The sequence below is a fragment of the Sinocyclocheilus anshuiensis genome, unplaced genomic scaffold (assembly GCF_001515605.1).
Source record: "Sinocyclocheilus anshuiensis isolate Anshui unplaced genomic scaffold, SAMN03320099.WGS_v1.1 scaffold1082, whole genome shotgun sequence".
NCBI classification, from domain to species: Eukaryota; Metazoa; Chordata; class Actinopteri; order Cypriniformes; family Cyprinidae; genus Sinocyclocheilus; species Sinocyclocheilus anshuiensis.
This window is the reverse complement of record NW_015542379.1, coordinates 3061142-3082253: the sequence shown is the minus strand read 5'-3', so window position 1 is coordinate 3082253 and position 21112 is coordinate 3061142. Positions and strand designations below refer to the sequence as shown.

Below are 21112 nucleotides of genomic sequence, written 5' to 3'. Positions count from 1 at the left end.
GTGTTACAAGCTCTTGGTGTATAAAGAAGATCTGTAAAGTTGCAAAGACTAAATTCTCAAATCCAAAGAGATATTCTTTAAAAAAAAAACTTAAGACTCGTCCACGCCCACGTCTACGTTACTGTGTGGGAAGATTTGCATAACACCGCCCAAATGTTCACGCAAAGAAAGAAGGCGTAACTTTTAGTCTCACTGTAGTATTGTTGACGCTGCCGCCATGTCGTGAAGACGCTGTGTGCTTCATTGTGAAAGCGAAACTACTTTGTTTGGTCTTCCAAAAGCGTACAAAACTAGAAATCAGTGGTTAAGTTGTATTTACAACACTGTTCCAGAACAGTTCAAACCAAATTTTTGAGTGTGTGCAGCGCATTTTATGGAGGACTGTTTCCTGATCCTGGTAGAGTAGACTACAATGCAGCTGTGCACAAAGGCTGTTTCTATAAAGTGGGGCAATTCCAACTTTGCAAGGACAATCTGGCGCTTCTGACTCAGCATGTAAGTATGTTTTCATAGTTAAAGAATTTGCCACTGACGATTCAAACGTGAGTTTTGAGCAGTGTAGAGTAGCGCTTGTTGTTTGTCATTTCTCCGATCACAAATGCAGACATGGTTTTATGTTTACGCGGCGCGATATGCAACGCAATGCATAAAAAGACAGTATAAGTCATTATAATCAGTAATTATGTCCCCACTGGATAAAACAAATGCCTCATTTGTAATGGGTTTTATTGGTTTGGTCTCGTCACACCGGGACACTGCATCACAATATGGTAAGGGGCGTAACATTCCCGTCACACGCTTGAGGTATTCGGCCAATCACAACGCACTGGATAGCTGACCAATCAGAGCACATCTCGCTTTTCAGAACGATGAGCTTTGTAAAAATCGACGCGTTTCAGAAAGGCGAGGCACAGAGGAGAAACAATAATGTACAGTATGTGGAAAATAATGTTTTTTGAACCTTAAACCGCATGAACACATTGCATTACACCAAATACACAAAATAATGTTCTTTTTAGCAATGTCATATGACCCCTTTAACTTATATTTACAATAATTTCTGATATGGCACGTGAAGGCAGCATAAATGTGGCACTACTCTGGAAAAGGTCTATATAAAAGATCTCAATAAGTAAAATAAGTAAAAGGAAAGCCTCTGTGTTTAGAGCCAAATGACTGAACTGAAAGAGAAATCAATTATATTGACAGGAGAGGGCATAGTAACACATTAATCATTATGGTTTCGATTAACACCAAATATTCCTCAAAGAAACACCAATCAACTAGTTAACAAACCAGGAAAAGGTCATTGTGTAATTGATGAAAAGAACAATGGAGACTCTAAAGATACAGACTGACTATTTCAAATGTGGAAGCAATGCTGTCATCAAGCTCTAATAAAGCTTACAGACAGACATCCGCCTAAAGTTTCCAACCATTTCTAAAGTTTACCTTCATTAAAAAACGTATTAAACCGAGCCAGGGCCCCTCTCTCAGACTGTTGATTTAATTTCCAACATCACATGGAATAAATCCAACACTGAGAAAATCAAAGGGAATATGAAAAAGCCCTTAATAACAGAAAAACCAAACTAATTTTCTCTCTGACATACCAAATCAATTGAGACCTGATTATTGTATTTGTAACACTGTCAACAGTCACGCAGAGATCAAAGTAGAGGTGGACTGGGCCAATGTCACACTTTTTACATTTCTGAAAGCCAATTTCTGTATAAACTAGGGGTGTAACGATCCATCGATATGGATCTATACATGGATTAAATGTCTACTTCCGTAGTAACGTCTGTCAAAGAAAAAAATCTCTCACTGATTTTGACTGAACAACTTTTATAAATAATAAACTTTTAAGGATTAATCTATATTTAATCTATACAGTGAAGACTATGCAGTGTTATTTTACATTTGATTATTACATTTCTGTACCTGAAAATTTCTTTTAGATCTACCTGAAAAGCACTTTATTTAATTTGTGTCTTTGTTATACTGTATTTATTTTCTGCTATTGCTTGTAATTTGGTTATCTGTAGAAAGGGTTTTTAGCACTGAGCCCACAGTAGCAGCCAAAAAATTCTCAAATAAAGTTTTAAGAGGTTTTATTTTTTTCCTACAACTGGAGTACCTCGTTTGTGTTGTTTCCTAACGAGGATTTACATTATTTTACACATTGCATATTTTAGCACATAAACCTGAAAGACCTGAAAAAAAAGTCTTGACTGTTGTCATATCTTAAGATTACTGATCTTGTGTGTGACTACATTTTTTTTTCAATTATTTATTTTTCTTTATTATTTAAAAAAAGTGTAGGCCTATTTTTTTGTTGTTGCGAATGTCCCAATTGAGGAACAGGATGTGAAAATTTAAGATACATGTTCATGTTATATGTTTTGGTTGCATTTGTGAGTTAATAAAAATGTAGATGGTTGTTTAAAATAGGTAAATAATATAATAATATCGCTATATCGATCGATATTGTCCTGTATCGCATCGTATCGTAGAATTCTTTGAAGTATCGGCAAATATCGTATCGCTGGGTATGAGAATCAATATCGTATCGTGACGAACCATCCAATTTACACCCCTAGTATAAACACATTCATTAAAGATTTTAATACAAAAAAGCTATTGATTATTTCCACCTTTATGGCCCAAGAAAATGATAAAGCACATTGAACACATGCTGACCTTTTGTGACAACACCAGGGAATGAGGCAAGCTGTCACAATTGAACCTGCCATTAAACCACCAATATAAGTCCGAACTGTGAATAAATTAGGCAGGGCAAAAAAAAAAATCATTATATACTATTAGTTGATAGGTACTTCAGAGGTATTTGATTCAGATGTTTGAAACCAACCTACAAAACCACTGCTAGGGGAAAAAAAACAAAAAACATTTGTGTAACTGCCGTTTTGATTCAAACATAATTTTGTAGTTACTAAAATATACTGTACCTTGTTTTCTCAAATGAAACTGCAATATGCAAAACAATTCACACTGCCAAGCATTGTTAGAGAAGACTGTCTTGTATCTTATTAAACATTTATCATATCCAGAAAAGCAATCTATCCCTATCCTAACTTGACGTGAATCTGAAATCAAGAGAAAGTCAATCTGGATAAGACCTGTAATGGTATTTCAGTAAAAACCAGATTTCAGAGATGCTAGTTGGGAAAGCATGGAAGATCAGTCCTATGACACTACACCAACTATGATTCTCTTGGCAATAAAATAAGTGATTTTGGGAGTTTGAACCTATAATGAAGACGTTTTAAAATCATGACACAAGATTGATATGTTAATAAAAATATGGATCAAACAGTCATTAGAGCACTAATAATCTAAGCTGAACATTCCTGAGGCAGTGAGTCATGACTCCACACTGACATTCATGAAGGCCTGTTCAATTTGACTGTTTCCGTCACCTCAGACAAGCTAATTGATTTAATTTTGTTATAAATGTTCTTGTCAATCAAATGTCAAGTGAGTCACATCCCTAAAGTGCATGTGAGCTTCTACTAATTGACACAATTGAGTCTATAATTATGAATTTAATGCAACCCCAAAATTACAATTAGACAAATTAATGACATTTTCATATTTAACAGTGTAGAAACCTAACAAATTCATCAGACCATCAAAAACAATTTAAAATTTGTAAAAGCGTAAATGTGCTCAGAGCCTAGATTCTGTTGCATTAGGACTTAGTGAAACAATTTAAAGAAATTAATTGTGACAAAATAAATAAATAAAATGAAACCGATACATTTCCCACAGTCTAGAAACTGAGAAAACAAAATCCAGTCTGATTATCAGGAGAGCAGAAGTTATGTAGGCAGTGCTGAATAAAAGAAAAATAAGTCCAACACATTTTCTGTTCTGCTGGCCAAAACACCAGTCAGTCAGAGAGATGGTGAATACTATGAAATATGAAAATACCAACTATATTGAAATGAAAACATATTTACAATATATTCCATCCAACTCAGACAGAACACTTTTTTATTTACACTTCTCATTTTTCAGGTATCAGATTTTCCTCCTATTTCATATCAAAATATAACTTTCTCAAAAAATGTATACTTGATATGGCCTGATGTGAAATGTTATTTCTGGATTTAAAAATTCCTAGTTTGTAGTTTGTTTTCTGACAGCCATGCCACTGAAGAGTCACTAAACTGTAGGGCGAGTTTGCGGGGTTAAAGGTCAGCTGATGTCCGACGTCTGCATATCCGACTGCGGATATACGTCTGCATATCCGACAGAGACACCAAGATGAACGTGTGTGCGCACACATGCATAAGAGATTTAAAAGTGTGTGTCCCTTAAGAATACAGAATGGCTGGTCAACACACACGCTTTTAAGACTATGGCAGGAGTGTCATTAAAAACTTTCTGCGACAAACACACACACACACACACACACACACACACAGTTTGAAGCTGCTCTGTAGGTAAGAGCTAATCCCAGTGAAATAGGGAAATAAAAGGCCAATTTTCTCTTCATTCAGCCTGTTATGACAAGAAGTAATTTCTCTTCTGCTTTCTGCTCTGCTATTACAGAGAATAAAGAAAAAGGATAGAGAGATGGAGCGTGAAAGAAAAATTCACCTGATTTTTGTCAAGAAAAAACCTGACTTTTGAATGTGTGTATATGTGATAAATACACTGCACGCAGAAGATAAACTGAACACAACCTGAAGAAATGAAGACTGATGTTTAATCTATAAGCCCATTTTGCATAAAGAGACTGTAATACAAGTTTATCGAATCGAATGATAATTATTTACCTCAAATGCTCATGGTTCAGTCTAGGGATGCACGATATTTTCGCACTGATATTAGAATCGGCCGATAATGGCTTTAAATGTAAATATCGGCATGGCCTGATATGAAAAATTATGCCGATATGTCTTGCAGATAAGAGGAATGTGTTAACTCACATGTGCTCAGGGTGTGCAAGTAATTAGATCATGTCAGCAGTGTGGTTCATTCTTGAAGCAAAGTTTTGTCTGAATGATGATTAGATTCAATCTTTTGGATCGCTGCATTTAAACTGTGAAAGCATGTACAGAACGATGCGTGTATGATAGAGTAAACAGTAATAGCACGTGCAGTGTCGGCAGCCTCCCCTGGGTCCTAACGCCTGTAGGGGGCGCTGCTGGCCTACTTCTAATTAAATTAAAAGTAAAATAGCCTACACAAATAACATTTAGATTGTGTTTCTGATTAAATAAAGCAGTAATTGTTTGAGTATGTTTTGATTTAAAGGTCAGAAGCTATAGCTTACATGAAAAAAAAATCACAAACATGACACTTGTAAATTAAATAATTTTATATATACTGATTTATTCATTAATGTGTAATTTGTTTTATTTTTTAAACAAATCATAAGCTCTAAAAGATTTTCAGAATTTTTACAACTCTTTCGCTTTAGACCATCTCCAAATGTTAAATCTTAAAATAAAATGTTAGGGTTAAAGGGTTAGTTCACCGCAAAATGAAAATTATGCTGTGTTTTACTCACCCTCGATGCATCCTAGGTGTATATGACTTTCTTCTTTCAGACGAATCCAGTCGGAGTTATATTCAAAATTGTCTTTGATCTTTCAAGCTCTATCGTTGTACTCAGCGGGTGTTGCATTCCTTCGGTTCAAAAGACGTGAAATAAAAAGCACCCTTCCACAAAAAAAAGTGTCTCACACGGCTCCGGGGGGTGAACAAAGGCCTCATGTAGCGAATCGATGCGTTTTTGTAAGAAAAATATCCATATTCAAAACATAATAATCACTTTAATGTAGCTTGCGCCAACAGTCCTACTTGGAAGCAGTTCCGGGAGCATGACGCATGAGGTCAGCGCTGCGCATGCGCCGGTGAGTCTCGTGAAAACCAACGTTTGTTTACAGGATCAAAAGAAGCAAAGTTTCCTTACTTTAGCAAAGGAAAACAAGTCTCCTCTGGCTTATATCGAAATCCTCCGACATTCTTCTTTACAAATCCTCGTTTTGTACTTCTAATTAGTGACCGTTGTTTTGTTTCGATCTCTCCTCGTGCGTCACTTCTGAGCCGCGCATGCGCAAAGCTGAACTCATACGTCATTCCCCCGGAACTGCTTCTGTGTACAACTGTTGGCGCAAGCTACATTAAAGTGATTATTACGTTTTGAATATGGATATTTTTCTTACAAAAACGCATCGATTCGCTACATGAGGCCTTTGTTCACCCCCCGGAGCCGTGTGAGACACTTTTTTTTGTGGAAGGGTGCTTTTTATTTCACGTCTTTTGAACCGAAGGAATGCAACACCCGCTGAGTACAACGATAGAGCTTGAAAGATCAAAGACAATTTTTAATATAACTCTGACTGGATTCGTCTGAAACAAGAAAGTCATATACACCTAGGATGCCTCGAGGGTGAGTAAAACACAGCATAATTTTCATTTTGCGGTGAACTAACCCTTTAACACTGCAACTTTCTGGGTAAAAAAATGGAGCGATTCATATATTGTTTATTTATAGTTATTTTCAAAGCTTCAATGTCCTGTCAAAAAAAAACCCTTCATTATTGTTTATTTAATTCTAACAAATAAGTTTTTGTTAAAAACTAACCAAAATTACAAATATTTAGCTTATAATTTCTGCACAGGAGAGACTTGGTGTTGTTTCCAAACAAAAGGAAATATATCGGTATCGGTATCAGCCAAAATGAGTTGAAAAATATCGGCATATCGGAAATCGGCAAAAATCGAATATCGTGCATCCCTAGTTCAGTCCTATGGCAGCGCAGATACTGTAGCATCCGGTTAAACTGGTTTGTGGTAGTTAATGTTGAATAAAATAAGATTTTGTGCTGAAATACTGAGTGTTAAAGCAGTGCAAGTGTTTTGTAAATTCAAACATCCCTGGTATTGTAAATGATAGATAAATACAGACAGAATATGGACAATAGAGTTCAGTAAAGAAAGGACATACAGAAATAAAGCACATGATAGACACTGTGCCACAGGCGATGAAGGGACATTTAACAAAAGTTGAAATGCTGAAGGACAAAACCTTCAAAAAATGGATGAACAACATGAAAAAGAGTCTCCACAGAAGGACTAAACAAGACAAGTATCGCAAGTGATGACAAATATAAAGTTTACACAGAGCTTTCAGCGAAGCAAAACTCTGAAACATAAAACCTTTCATCAAATCAGTCAATCTATAAAGTACTCAAATTTTGCTAAAAGGAAATACCAATCAGAGAAAACAGAACGGGTAATTGAAGATGCTCAAAATAATTGGAATAAACTTTCAATAACAAAAACCCAGGATTCTGAGGTCTCTGACTCATATTTATTCAATTATGCATTACTCTGCATTTCACTAGAAAGTCCCAATGGCTGTCTGTAGTCAACACAGATCAGAAATGTTATTCCAGAGCAAAAAAAAAAAAGATGTTGAAATTCTAAAATCACCAGCATAAGGATGACCTACAGAAATGAATGTGAAAAATGTGTGACGCAAGTAGCGTTTCAAATGTTATCACATTTAAGGCCTTTAAAGGGTTAGTTCACCAAAAATGAAAATTCTGTCATTAATTAATTCTCGTAGCTTCGTAACTTTACAGTTGAACCACTGATGTCACACGGACTACTTTGTCGATCATCTTGGTACTTTCCTGGACCTTGAACGTGGTAGTTACCTTGCTGTCTATGGGAGGGTCAGAGAGCCCTCAGATTTCATCAAAAATATCTTAAATTGTGTTCCGAAGACGAACCAAGGTCTTACGGGTTTGGAACAACACGAGGGTGAGTAATTAATGACAGAATTTTCATTTTTGGGTGAACTAACCCTTTAATGTTCATGAAGCCATTTCAGAGAGAAACTGGTGTTTCTGGCTAGAAGATGCCATGCAGTAGACATTCACAGACACACAGTCTCTAAAAATACAGTTCTTGAGGTTCAAGGTGGAGAGATGAGAAGGCAGTAGGTACTGCAGATGATTTGATATTGAAATAATATATATGTACACACATTTCCAATATGCTTTCAAAGATTTCCAATTCTGAAATTCGTGATGGCTGTACTTACACATCTCATTACCCCTGGATGTAGTTTGTTGTATAATTGCAGGAAGAATGGGAAAAGAAAAGAGGAAGGTGAGACAGGTGTGAGAGAGAGACTGAGACAGAGATGGTAATGGTGATGGAGAAGGCCATGGTCTCAGTCAATCAGTGAGACTCAATTACTTAATAATGTCTCATTATTGAGCCCTGATTAACCCTCATCCATCTCCTGATATCGCTGCAAGGACACGCAGAGGACGAGAGGCTTTCATTCCCTCTTCCTGCTTTTTAGCCCTCACGTTTTGCCCGCAATTACTCCTTCATTTCACTTTCTGGTTTCAGTCATCTCACTCCATCCATCAATCTTTTCCTGCATTCATTCATCTCACTTGTCAGTATGTCATTTTAGATCTAAGAAGGTCTGCCTGTAGGAAAGTGAAAATCACAAATAAGATCTCTTTAATATTTCAGGTGTTTCTTCAGTGCAAATTAAGAATTGAACAGCTTCTCAGAACTCAACAATGTCTCAAAAAAAAAAAGAAGAATCACAATTCACAGATTTCAGTATAAACTTTTCTCAAGAAATTCTTCCAAAACCAACATACTAAATCCCAACATTTATCATATTTGTGTATATTTTATTATACCCCTTAAGAAGGTTTAGGCTAAGATTTGTAGCATTTTAGTTTAGAGAGTTATTTTAGTATCGTTCATATAGTTCCAATGTAGTTTTACTATAATTATAGTTTTGAATAATATTTTGAATTCATTTTTATTTTCTGTTTTCATTTTACATATAAGTCAAATTTTGGCAATTTTGTTGCGTTTTTGTCATTTTTACTGTTTTATTTGTAGTGCTTCAAGTTAAACTAAAATGAGAAAATATGTCTTGTCAACTAGTTGAAATAAAACATGTTTCATTTTTTATTTCAGTTAATTTTTGTTTCAAGTAACAAACATTTTTAATGGTTTTAGTTAAAAAATTTTTTTTTTTAAAGACAATAATATTGCTTAGTAAGTTCTCCATTAAAGTCACAACAAAACTCTAAAATTGACCCAATTTTCTTGCTCGATTCACACTTTTGGTCTCATTGTGCATGATTTATCAGATTTTTTTATTGAAAAATAAAGAAAAGTCTTTATACAGTATTTTTTTAAATCAAAATAGCGTGCTCTTCCTCATCAAAGATGCATGCTTTTACCAAACTCACATTCAGGTGTGTAACATGTAACATGTTGTCCATGTTTTTTTGTTCATCGCTGTTGTTGTAATGTATTGGGAAGCCAGAATGCGTAGGCTATCCATTGACAGAAACATACATTAGCCGAACTCTGTATGTTTTACGTGTTGTTATTTTTAACAAACCACATTAGAGATGCATTATCAGATTTAAGTTGAACTGCAGTGCAAGTGTGTGCCGAACCGTGGGTGGAGAATGGTACGGTTCGATTTTTAAACCATCAAACCCCTAGTATAAATGCGTCACCTCTGAGCAGTAAAATTTTCAGGAGGGTGTCATTTTGCGACCTTGTTTTCTTCTAAGTGTGAAAGTGCTTGAACTGGCCTGCTTGTGTTTGGATCAATGGAAACCAAGCATGAAAGTCAACACTTGACCACAATGACACTCTCTGCTTATCGCCGTGCTCCCGAGGCAACATCGGTATCCATAGTGACACTGATATCTGCATCGCCAGTCGACGTCTGATCTAATAATAACTCTCGACAGATACATTTCTAATTAAATGCCATTGATTGGATCTCACCTCTCCACCTATCTTGTTTAACTTCCCTATCTCTCACTCACACAAACATACACAAAGAGTGAAAGAAAGCCAAATAATGAAAGTTTCCACATAAACACGAAAACCCCTATGCTATCATAATGAAGATCTAGAAGGGTAGGCACTCAATTACTTATACATCTTGTATCAAAAAATCTACTAAAGCATCTGATTGGCCTTCTGTGGGCCAGAAGTACAGCATAATTACATCAAAGACAGCAGGATGTTCACTGATAAGACAGAATTAAACACCAACACCTGCTGTATTGACTCTGAACTACTTCCTTAAAGTACAAAAGATGGAGTGACACCAAAGAGCGTCTGGCGATCCGTTTCAGTGAGATCCTGCTTAAATAATGAATCGCTTTTTTGACGTACCGAGCCGAAACCTTCTCTGACAGGTAAAAAAGCATTCTCACATCTCACGCTGGTAAAAACAGAGAAAAGCTAGCTGTCGATCACTCAACCAGTGACATTTTAGATGCCCTTACGTTTCCTCCAAAAATGTGAAATACACTCTGTGCATGAACACACACACACACACACACAGTGGTTTGAGGCCATTTGAGATGAGCTCTACGGAAACTGAAATTGCTGTGGCCTGTGTCACTCAAGTCGGTCTCTGCTGCTGAATATTAATGGGCATATGCTAACTACCATCCTTTCACTTAATAACACAAACACTGAAATAGCTCGGCTATGGAAAGGCAAGAAATGTTTTTTCAATTTAGCATTTAGCAAAGAGCATTTCAATTTAAAAAAATTATAAAGATAACAAGATGGTACACTTTTCTATTTCACCTTTTTTTCAGTGGCTTTTTTTTTTTTATCAGATAAGCACACTGTATGAGAATGTGAAAATAGAGCAACAGGATGAAGTTATGAGGAACATATGCTGTGCATTGGATGGCCCACTTCTCTTAAACTTCACTTTCTGCTCCATAAATTCCCAATTCAAAGCTTATGAGCTTTTAATGTCTTTCACGCCAGCTGATTCCACTGTTTTCACTCTCGTTCTCTTTTCTGCGTATTTGTTAGCTCATTCTCCTGTTCATTCAGCTTTCTTTTTCTATCAGCCATTCACCATGCATGTGAATTTAAATGTAATTATTTTTACATAAAAGTGGTTCTTAAACTTTTGTTTTGAAGTGCCAAATTATACTCCTGTTCAGGTTACACTTTGTTTTAAGGTGTCCCTGTTACAGTGTAATTACACATTTAAGTACTGAGTAATATTAATCAACTACATGTACTTACTATATGGCTAAGGTTAGGATTAGGGTTTGGCTTAGGGTTACTTGCATGTAATTATGCCTAATTTATTGTTATTATAATAGTAAGTACATGTAAAGTTTAACAAGGACTCCTTAAAATCAAGTGTTACCTAAGTTCACAATTTAATTTTAGGGGTCTGCTAGAATACATTTAAATGATTAAAACAACAACAACAACACATTATTATTATACTGTACATTTCTGCAGCCTTTGTACATTGATTTTGGATATATATGTATCCAAAATCACCCACTTCCCAACTATATAGTAGGTGAAGTTTGCAGATGACCTACTCTTTCTGGGGAGATTGTGAAGTGTGCATTCAATGGGCACTTCACTTTCCCATGAGGCCACAACAGAGGAATGGCAGTGAAACAATGCAACTGGTTGCACCGCTGGTAGGTCACATGACAATGACTATGTTTACATGGACATCAGTAATCTAATTATTTACCTTATTCGAAATAACTTCTAAAAAACTCTGCCCCGGTACGAGTTGTGTCAAGCTATTCAGTAGTCTGTTTGTTTGATAAAAAAAGATTAAAAGTAGTTGCAATAAATGCGTTACGAATCCGTACAACTGCAGCAGCGGAGGACTGTTATTCTGCTGCTTGAAAACTGCGGAAGAACTGATGATGGCACGGTTTGATCTTCGGCTGACCAATCAGCAGAAAGGGGCGTTTAATTCCCACCCAGTTGTAAAAATCGAATATTCAAGCTGTTTATTCATTTTTCTACCCCTGAACAAAAAACGAAAATTTAAGCTGAATTCTTGTTTTTCGGAATAAAACGAAAAAACGGAAAAGGAGCCGTTTTTTTTTCTTTTCTTTTTTCTACTTTCAATATTAAATTAAAAAAACGAATGATCGAATGATACACGGATTCATCTGCTTTCACTTTATGGAAAAGAGCAGCATGAACATTCTTCACAACATCTCATTTTGTGTTTCACAAAAGAGAAACTTTGGATTGAAACGACCTGCATGACAGAATTTTCTTTTTCGAGTGAGCTATTTCTTTAAATGTTACTTTCATTGGTGCAACATAATGTAGTAAGATTGAGGCAGTCCAATTACATAATATTTTTGACTTATATTAACATCTAAATTGAATGATTTTATTCATGAAGCACATTTTGTGGGTTACAAGACAAAAATGCTTTACCTTGTACTTTATTCTAGACAGATAAGTGGAGCTCTATTCACACACCAGGACAGAGCATGAGAGAGAGAGAGAGTTGCAGCTTATCATAACCAATACATATACATGTTTAATTTCAGTTTGTCTCTCTGTATCTTTCCTGCTGTGAATTGCTCTACATGAATCAGCGAGGCTAAACAGGAGCCATTCTAGTTCTCCAAACCCATGAAATTGAGCTGTGAGTGTGTGTGTGTGTGTGTGTGTGTGTGTGTGTGTATGTTTCTGTATTGAAAGAAGAATTAAACCAAGATGATTTTTACTGACACTGTGTGCAAATGCAGCCAGACTCTGGATACCATATGCTGTGTGTGCGTCGCGAATCCTGCCACTGGAAAAACTGGGGTTTTTACCCAAAAATATGTCATTTATTATTTTAAATCAGCATGTAGGCGAAATAAGCAATGCATGGCGATGATAAAAAAAGAGAAATATTTTGTGTCTCTCTTCCAGGTGTTTGCTAAGTAGCTGAAAAATGATATTGTGAACATTGTGAGGCATTGGCTTTAACTGACTCTGGCTTATGGGATGAACATACAAATCTATTTTCTCATACGTCGTAGCAGGCTTACACGCTCAATCCTATTATAACTGGAAAGAGTGAATTAACTATTCTGACATGCTGACATCACTGCATCCCTTCTGAACGCATAGTGTTTATTTACTGTTTTGAGTACCATAAAACCTAACCAAGATCTGCCCACTTAACATAAACTTTGTCTGACTGATGTGTAACGTAACCAGTTTGTTTAGTTTTATGCTGTTGATTTGTGTATTATATTATACTACAGGGCTGTTGAATGCTTCAATTTGATTGGCTGACGAACATTCTAAGGTGTGCAATTATTTTCAGGGAAATGCACTAAAGTAGTTTCAGGCAAGTCTTGACCGCATTACATGTCTATATCGATTTCAGTTATTTCAAGGTCCTTACAGCCTAAAACAGCAGAAGAAGCAAAACCCACAATGACACTGACCAAGATAATAAATATATGATAAAATGACAAATTATTTCCATGTTTTTTTTTTATGATGTACGGAAAACACATACTCTCTTTCTCACGCACACACATACAGTACCGGACACACTCGCACACACAGAAAAATACATGCACACAGAAACATGCTGTCTGAGACTGAGACTGCTTGTCCCCTGTAGTTCACTGCTGCCCTTTTATGGCACAACTGACCTGGAATCAGGTGGCTCTTTGGCTATTAGGGGGCACAGAAAAGCCAGCAGGCCAGAGAACAGATGTAAAGACCTTACAGAGGGGTGAGCACCCACCCCTGTTTCGTGATTGGACGCAGTGGAGCATGAAGACATGCTCTGAGCAGGACATTAAAGAGAGGAGGAGGACAAACCTAGAGCTCAATTTATCACTTTATCAAATGAAATATCCTTATAGCTTTTAGTCTGAACAGGCTGATAGCTCTCAGTCTTTTTCAATGCTATAATTTTATTTCATATACTTTATTTAACAGTTTTCTCTAATAATTTACATAGACTAAACTAATTAAAACAGAAATTGGGAGCTCAGTTGCCAGAGTTCCTGGTGCTGTCAAAATATAAGTTATTTGCTTCCAACACATTGGCCAAACAGAAATATTACTGACTAATACAAATGATAAAAAAAAAAATCCCAAAAAATCAGCTTTGATATTTCTTTCAAACATTTATTTTAAAACCATATGACTGACTTTTTTATGTCACATACCAAAAAAAAAGTAAAATGTTAAAAAACATTCTAGCCATTTTTTATTTATTTATTATTATTATTATAAACCTAGAGCTCAATTTATCACTTTATCAAATGAAATATCCTTATAGCTTTTAGTCTGAACAGGCTGATAGCTCTCAGTCTTTTTCAATGCTATAATTTTATTTCATATACTTTATTTAACAGTTTTCTCTAATAATTTACATAGACTAAACTAATTAAAACAGAAATTGGGAGCTCAGTTGCCAGAGTTCCTGGTGCTGTCAAAATATAAGTTATTTGCTTCCAACACATTGGCCAAACAGAAATATTACTGACTAATACAGATGATAACAAAAAAAAAATCCCAAAAAATCAGCTTTGATATTTTTTTCAAACATTTATTTTAAAACCATATGACTGACTTTTTTTATGTGACATACCAAAAAAAAAGTAAAATGTTAAAGAACATTCTAGCCATTTTTTATTTATTTATTATTATTATTATTATTATTATTATTTGTATAATGTAAGTGGGAGGTGATGAGTGCAGAAAAAAAAGACAAAATAACACTATAAATGAATCATTAAACTGCCAATTTGATTTACATACACTCTTAAAAATAAAGGTGCTTCACGATGCCATAGGGTTCTTTGTGGAACCAAAAATGGTTCTTCTATGGCATCGCTTGAAGAACCTTTTGAAGCACCTTTATTTTTAAGAGTGTATCTTCAGATGATAGATTTATATGAGGATTTATTTATTTATTTTGTTTAAATCAAGTCGTTTCACTGTTGCTTTCAAACCTCATTTGCTTATGCAGCCATTCAAATATAGTAGCTTTAGATCCATCATGTCTGACACAACAAATTCAAAAAGGCAACATACTTAAAAGGTGAATGCAAATGAGTGTTGAAAGCTACAGTGGAGAGTGAGATTTTTTTTTTGTGACTTACATTTCAGTCATATGATTTTAAATACAGTGTAAACCCACTTTTGTCAAGACTATTATGCTGCTTGTTGTCATTTTGGAGCTTGACAGTGTCAGTCCCCTTTTAGTCCCCTAGATTTAGACAAAGTTAACTCAGGCTGTATTATCTGCAGAGGACACAGTGAAGAAGAGGAGAGGGATGAGAGAGGAGAGAAACAGCGGATGAAGAGTAGAGGCGCTAACTGATAAAAGAGGAAGAGACAGAGGATAGTTGGACTGGACGGGCCATCTGTCCACAGATGATAAGACGCCTGTATGGGTCTGCCACCACAAGCCATGAGACTGAACACAGGCCTATATATATATATATATAAATACAGACTCAGAATGACCCATTTTACAAGACAATAAAGACACACACGCACAAAAAACAATCCAACTTGAAAACAGAGTGGGAGGAAAAAACTCTTTTCGTTAGAGAAAATGATTGGCATGGGGGATCTTTTGGCCTTTCTGATTGGTCGATTGTTTCAACCCTCTGAGCGTGCTCAGTAATTATCTTGTCTGACTGCCTCACAGTACCATGGTGACCCCAAACCCCACAATGCAGCGTCGCCATCACGACACCCGGCAGGAAAAGCACAGGCACGCAAACTGACTCGCTTGGCACGGCAGGCTTTTGCCCTTTAAATCTGCCCACATATTTTATAGCACGTTATGTGTTTAGCAGTGCAATATTAATGAGGGTTATTTCTGAACCTTACGTCCGTGAAATGGTCATTTGGAAGAGTGAATGCACACACAAACTTAATGTAAAAGAAAAGCAAGCCTTTGGACAAAGAGATTCCATTAGAGTAAACCAATAGTGGAGCTTGAGATGTGTAGTTAAATCATAGTGAAATCATAGCCTGCTCCCCTCTCCAGATAACAGGATTATCCTCTCTGTGCTCTCACAAACACTCCCGTCTGTCTCTTTCAAATTAACACAGACTGGCACACACACAAATACAGATTTAATATAACAAAAACACATAATGGTTTTGGAGTAAGTGGATTTTTTCTGAGTGGTTTCCCTTGACCGGGGCTCTGTTGTCAAGTGCCAAATGGCAGAAACAACTATAATTTTACATTTTGTGAGCAGTGCTTGCCCAATCTGCCATCATGATGCTAGAGTGACGTGGATGGAGTTATATGGTGGCTAAGTTGTTCTGATGCACCGTAATTTCAGCAACCAAAAATTTCAGCCAAAAACAAAAATACAAAAAAAAAAAATGCAGAAATGACCAAAAATGGTTTTGTAGGGGTGAATTCATTGGATGAACCATCTGGGTTGACAATATCTAGTTTTTAGACTAAAAAAAATAAAAACTTTTTTTTTTTGCGTTTTGGCCATTCTTTTACACAACAACAGCATTTTGAAAGCCTGAAAATGCAAACTTTTGAAAATGGATTTTAAAGTGCAAGTCTTTGAAAACCATCCCATTATTTTCTGTGTAATCTACGAAAACTCAAATTTGTGAAAACAGTGACGTCATGCACATACTGGCCTGGCATGAGTAATACAGCATTGTTAGTCATTTTCGCTGATCCTGTCTGTACACAAAACTTTTCAAAAACAGAAATAACTTGTCCGTTTTTAGTACAATCGTTGATGTGTCCCCTTTGATACACGAACAAAAATTCACTAAGGGCCTGTCCCAATATCCACACTTGTGGTGTTTGCACTTGAGCAATTGTACAACTTGTATGTAGAACTTTTCATTACCCAACAGTGTTGTGAAAATGCAGGTTTAGACTTTATTTACACATTTTGTACATTTAGTACATTGCACTTTAAAATAAACATACATTTATGTTCAATAGTCCCTTTGAATGACACAATTTTGCAGTACTTCAAATTAAGTAGTAAAAACAAAGCATTTGCAAATGTTTTACAAAATACACATACTCATCTCTGTACCAATAAAATGTGTAACACTTCACGTTTTACACAAATTATATGTCATATCTATGTAAGTGGGGATTTGCATTTTGCACAGGTTGGATACACACTGTAATTAAGCTGTAAATGCAAACTGGCAAAAAAAAAAAAAAATCCAGTCTCTAGATATGAATCAGTCCTATTTATAGTATATGGGATTTTTTCAACTGTAAAAAAACAAAAACAAAACTCCAATTGCTTCGAAAAGTAATTGCACACCTCTACTCAACAAGCTACATGATTTAATGCATCAAAAAAAAAAAAGAAGATATTCCCGTAACACTTTACAATACGGTCCCACTGGTTAACATTAGTTAATGCATTACATTATACTTAAACAATGAGCAATACATTTGTTAAAGTATTTACTTATCTTTGATTAATGTTAGTTAATAAAAATACAGCCGTTAGTTCATGTTAACTCAGGTCCATAACACTGTGATTTTAATAATGCATTAACTAACTTTGATTAATAAATGCTTTAGACATTCATTTAGTTCATGTCAATGTAGTTAACATAAGTTAACAAATGGAACTTCATTCTAAAGCATTAACATTTTGTTTATCTACTACTCCTTTCCTCCTCATTTTACCGGACCGTCACAATAGTGAGACTCTGGAGATACTGAACTACATCCAGCAGGTGTTTCTGCGTTTGTATGGATACTATACACTCTAAAAAATGCTGGGTTAAATACAACCCAGTGCTGGGTAAAATAGAGACAAACCCAGCAATTGGGCTGTTTTGACCCAGCGGTTGGGTTAAATGTTTAACCCAACCTTCTGGGTAGTAACCCAACCGCTGGGTCAAAACAAACCAATTGCTGGGTTTGTCCCTATTTTACCGAGCACTGTGTTGTATTTAACCCAGCATTTTTTAGAGTGTAGTTTGGAGTGATGACAGCAGAGAAAAGCACACGTTCTCCTGGAATACACTGTATGTTATCCATCTTGCAATACTTCCAACACAAAGAAATGTAATAATTTTTACCTTTATAAACCCACAGTAACAATTGGACCCCAAAATTTGATTTTCTCCTTTTCCTTCTCTTCCCATTTCTGTTTGACCTTTATTTTGCTCTCAATTATATCCAGATTTTTCGCTATGCTGCACTTCCCTTTGTTCAATCTCTCATTCATTCACTGAGCATCATCTGAACTCAACACTCTCATCCACACACACACACACACACACACACACACACACACACACACACACACACATTTTCCCCAATATAAAAATGTCTGAACCCAGAGGGGGAAAACTGCATTGCTGGAAGGCCTGTGCTGCTCAGGAGACTGCAATAATTAAGTTCTGAGTTACATTTAATTTTAGCAACTTAGATATATAGCATATTTACATACTGGTAAAAAAAACGTATAGCCTGAATGCACTGTAAGTCGCTTTGGATAAAAGCGTCTGCTAAATGCATAAATTACTAATTATTATTAATTATTAGATATTTGTCCTAAAAATACAGATTATAAAACAGTTCACCTACAATAGCAATACAGAGCATTTATAGATAGCATAACACCTCTCATTGTTTCTCATTTCATTCAGAAATACATTACATAAACAGCATTGTACATTGACTTTAACACGTTGCTGTCTGAGAAACAACTGAGATATTGAGAGATCTCAGATGTGGTTTTTAATTCATGAGACTCAAGTTTATCTCATCGCAACATGCATTATATATATATATATATATATCTATATCTATATCTATATATATATATATATTAGTGCAGAATATAATGTGGATGTGAATGTAATATTCCTTCCTCCTGATATCAATATAAGCAGGTTTGAGAGAAAGCATATATGAAGAATTAGTATTTGCTCCATTGCCAGATGAGTCAGTTAGGTCAGTATAAGGCTAATCCTGTTAGCCCTGGAGTTAGCATTAGCGCTCAGACCTGTTCTTGAATATTACAGCAGAAAGGGACAAAGCTGAATTTTCAGCATCATTACTCCAGTCTTCAATGTCACGTGATCCTTCAGAAATCATTCTAATATGCTGATCTGCTGCTCGACACATTTATTATTATTATTATTATTATTATTATTAATGTTGAACACTGTTGTACTGCTTAATATTTTTGTGGAAACAATGATACACTTTTTCAGGATAAATTTAACAAAATTTCAAATTTAATTTCAAATGGAAAAAACAGCATTTATTTGAAATAGAAATCTTTTTGTCGCTTTTGCTTAATTTAAAGCATTGTTAATAAAAGTATTAATGTCTTTAAAAAAAAATCTAACAAAAATCACATTCACGCAGGTCTACATCTCTAAATACTTTTTGGGACCAAAGTACAATGGCAATGGCAATTTTAAAAACAATTTGTGTGAGTGTGCAAAGAAATACAGGGCATGGCTGGTCAAAGAGCTACAATCCTTCTCAAAACAATGCAAAGCTTCTGTTCTGTAAACCATTATGTACCAAACACACATACAGTAATTGTATCATCACGGCATGTGAAGGCCTTAGAAATCTGAAGTCAATAACTTCACTCCAGGAATCCCGGCTGAGTGAATACAGTATTCCAGAGCAATGCCAACACAATACTTCAATCACTATATATATATATATATATATATATATACAGACCGACTCACACACACACACACATTTGCATTCTCACACAAGATTCTCTTTTGACAAACCACCCCATAAAAATCTCTCAATACAACACAAAGGCTGTAAATAAACTCACACACACACACACACACACACACAAACACACACACCTAACAGCAGGTAATGAGCAGAACCAGACTGTCACTTACGTCAAACCGAACTCTCGCTCTCTTCAGCTCACTGAGACGAACGACTGGATTTTTCTCCAAGTCCTCCAGGATCATTTGCTTTCGTCTTCTCCTCCTCTTTCCTCCTTCTTCACTTTGTCATTGTTTTTAAGCGCCGGTTGTGCTCTTACTGCAGTGTATTTGTGTTTATGTGCAGTATATAGTGTGCTAACTACATCTCACGGCGGTACTGTTGACATAATTAATGTCTTTCTTAATTGTTATGCATGCAAAGCATCAGTTTTTCTTGTCGTTGCGGCACGATACGGTTATGTGTGTGTGTGTGTAATGCAGATCTAATCCCTTTGAGGAGGTGAGAGAGCGGATGCTTAGCAGCCAGGACCCTATAGGGAATAAAAGACAAATGTTTCAGCTCAACACACACACACACACACACACACACACACAGTGCAAATGATGCTGACATACACTTCAACGTAACGCCATCCTATTATGCAATAAACATCAACTACATATTTAACCTCATCCTAAACACTCACCTTCCACACTGAAAAGAACACTTACACTCACATATACTTGTATAAGTGGATTAGAGTGTCAATGTAGGACACAGTTTGAAGCTCTTAGCTACAAGCGTCCTTGACACTGCCATCATTATGAGCAGGCAAAACAAGCCCAAGACTTCATAAGCCATCAATACGCAGGACAGCTCGCACACGCACGTCTTGACCCACTTAAACTGACTCAGTGATGATTTCTGGTTTGTAAAAGTCATAGGATCCCTGACTGTGATTCGCAGAGGGGGTGAAAAACCGAAGTGATATCAATAGCGAGCAAAGTGGAGCTTAAGCAAGTCAAAGATTAGAGCGTGAGGTCATGTGATCACATGCCAGCGTTCATTTGTGACGGACTCCATGTTCCATCTGGCACCCTGAGTACATGTGCACGCACACAGGTACGTCTGCTCTCGGCCTGGGATCTGATCAATAGCTTCCTCTCTGTTAGAATGAATTGTCAAGTATACAACGAGACAAACAAACCACCTGTTGTTCTCATTTTCTTTCACTCCCTTGGCTATCCATTCTATTTCACTTTAGAAGTAGTTTTTCTGAATGCCAAGCAGTAATACAATTCTCACTGTCACCCTGTAAAACCTGACGTATGAAGTATTAATGCAAAACGGTCTATTTTTTTAATTAGACAATTACATTTTTTTATTAGACCATTTTAAAAAATCTTTAAAAAAGTTCATGTGCTTTATGTTTTGTATTATATTTGGCTTTTACGGATCATATGGTATGACAGGGAGAATATGGAAGAAAAAACACCTCAAATTTATTTAAAGGCCCAACTTAAGCAAAAACATGCAATTTGATGTTGCTGGTATTCATATCAACAAAAA

The 21112-nt window shown here is 35.9% G+C and overlaps 1 protein-coding gene across 2 annotated transcripts in view; it reads right to left on the bottom strand.

The window, feature by feature from the left end:
* Positions 1-20313, bottom strand: part of LOC107692495 (A-kinase anchor protein SPHKAP) — a 133542-nt gene extending 113229 nt beyond the window's left edge. For both annotated transcript variants that reach the window (XM_016491576.1, XM_016491579.1), the window contains exons 1-2: positions 20250-20313; positions 19732-20093 (exon numbers count right to left, since the gene is read on the bottom strand). The gene's annotated coding sequence lies outside the window, so the exon portion shown is untranslated. The remainder of the gene's footprint in view (positions 1-19731; positions 20094-20249) is intronic.
* Positions 20314-21112: the final 799 nt, after the last annotated feature.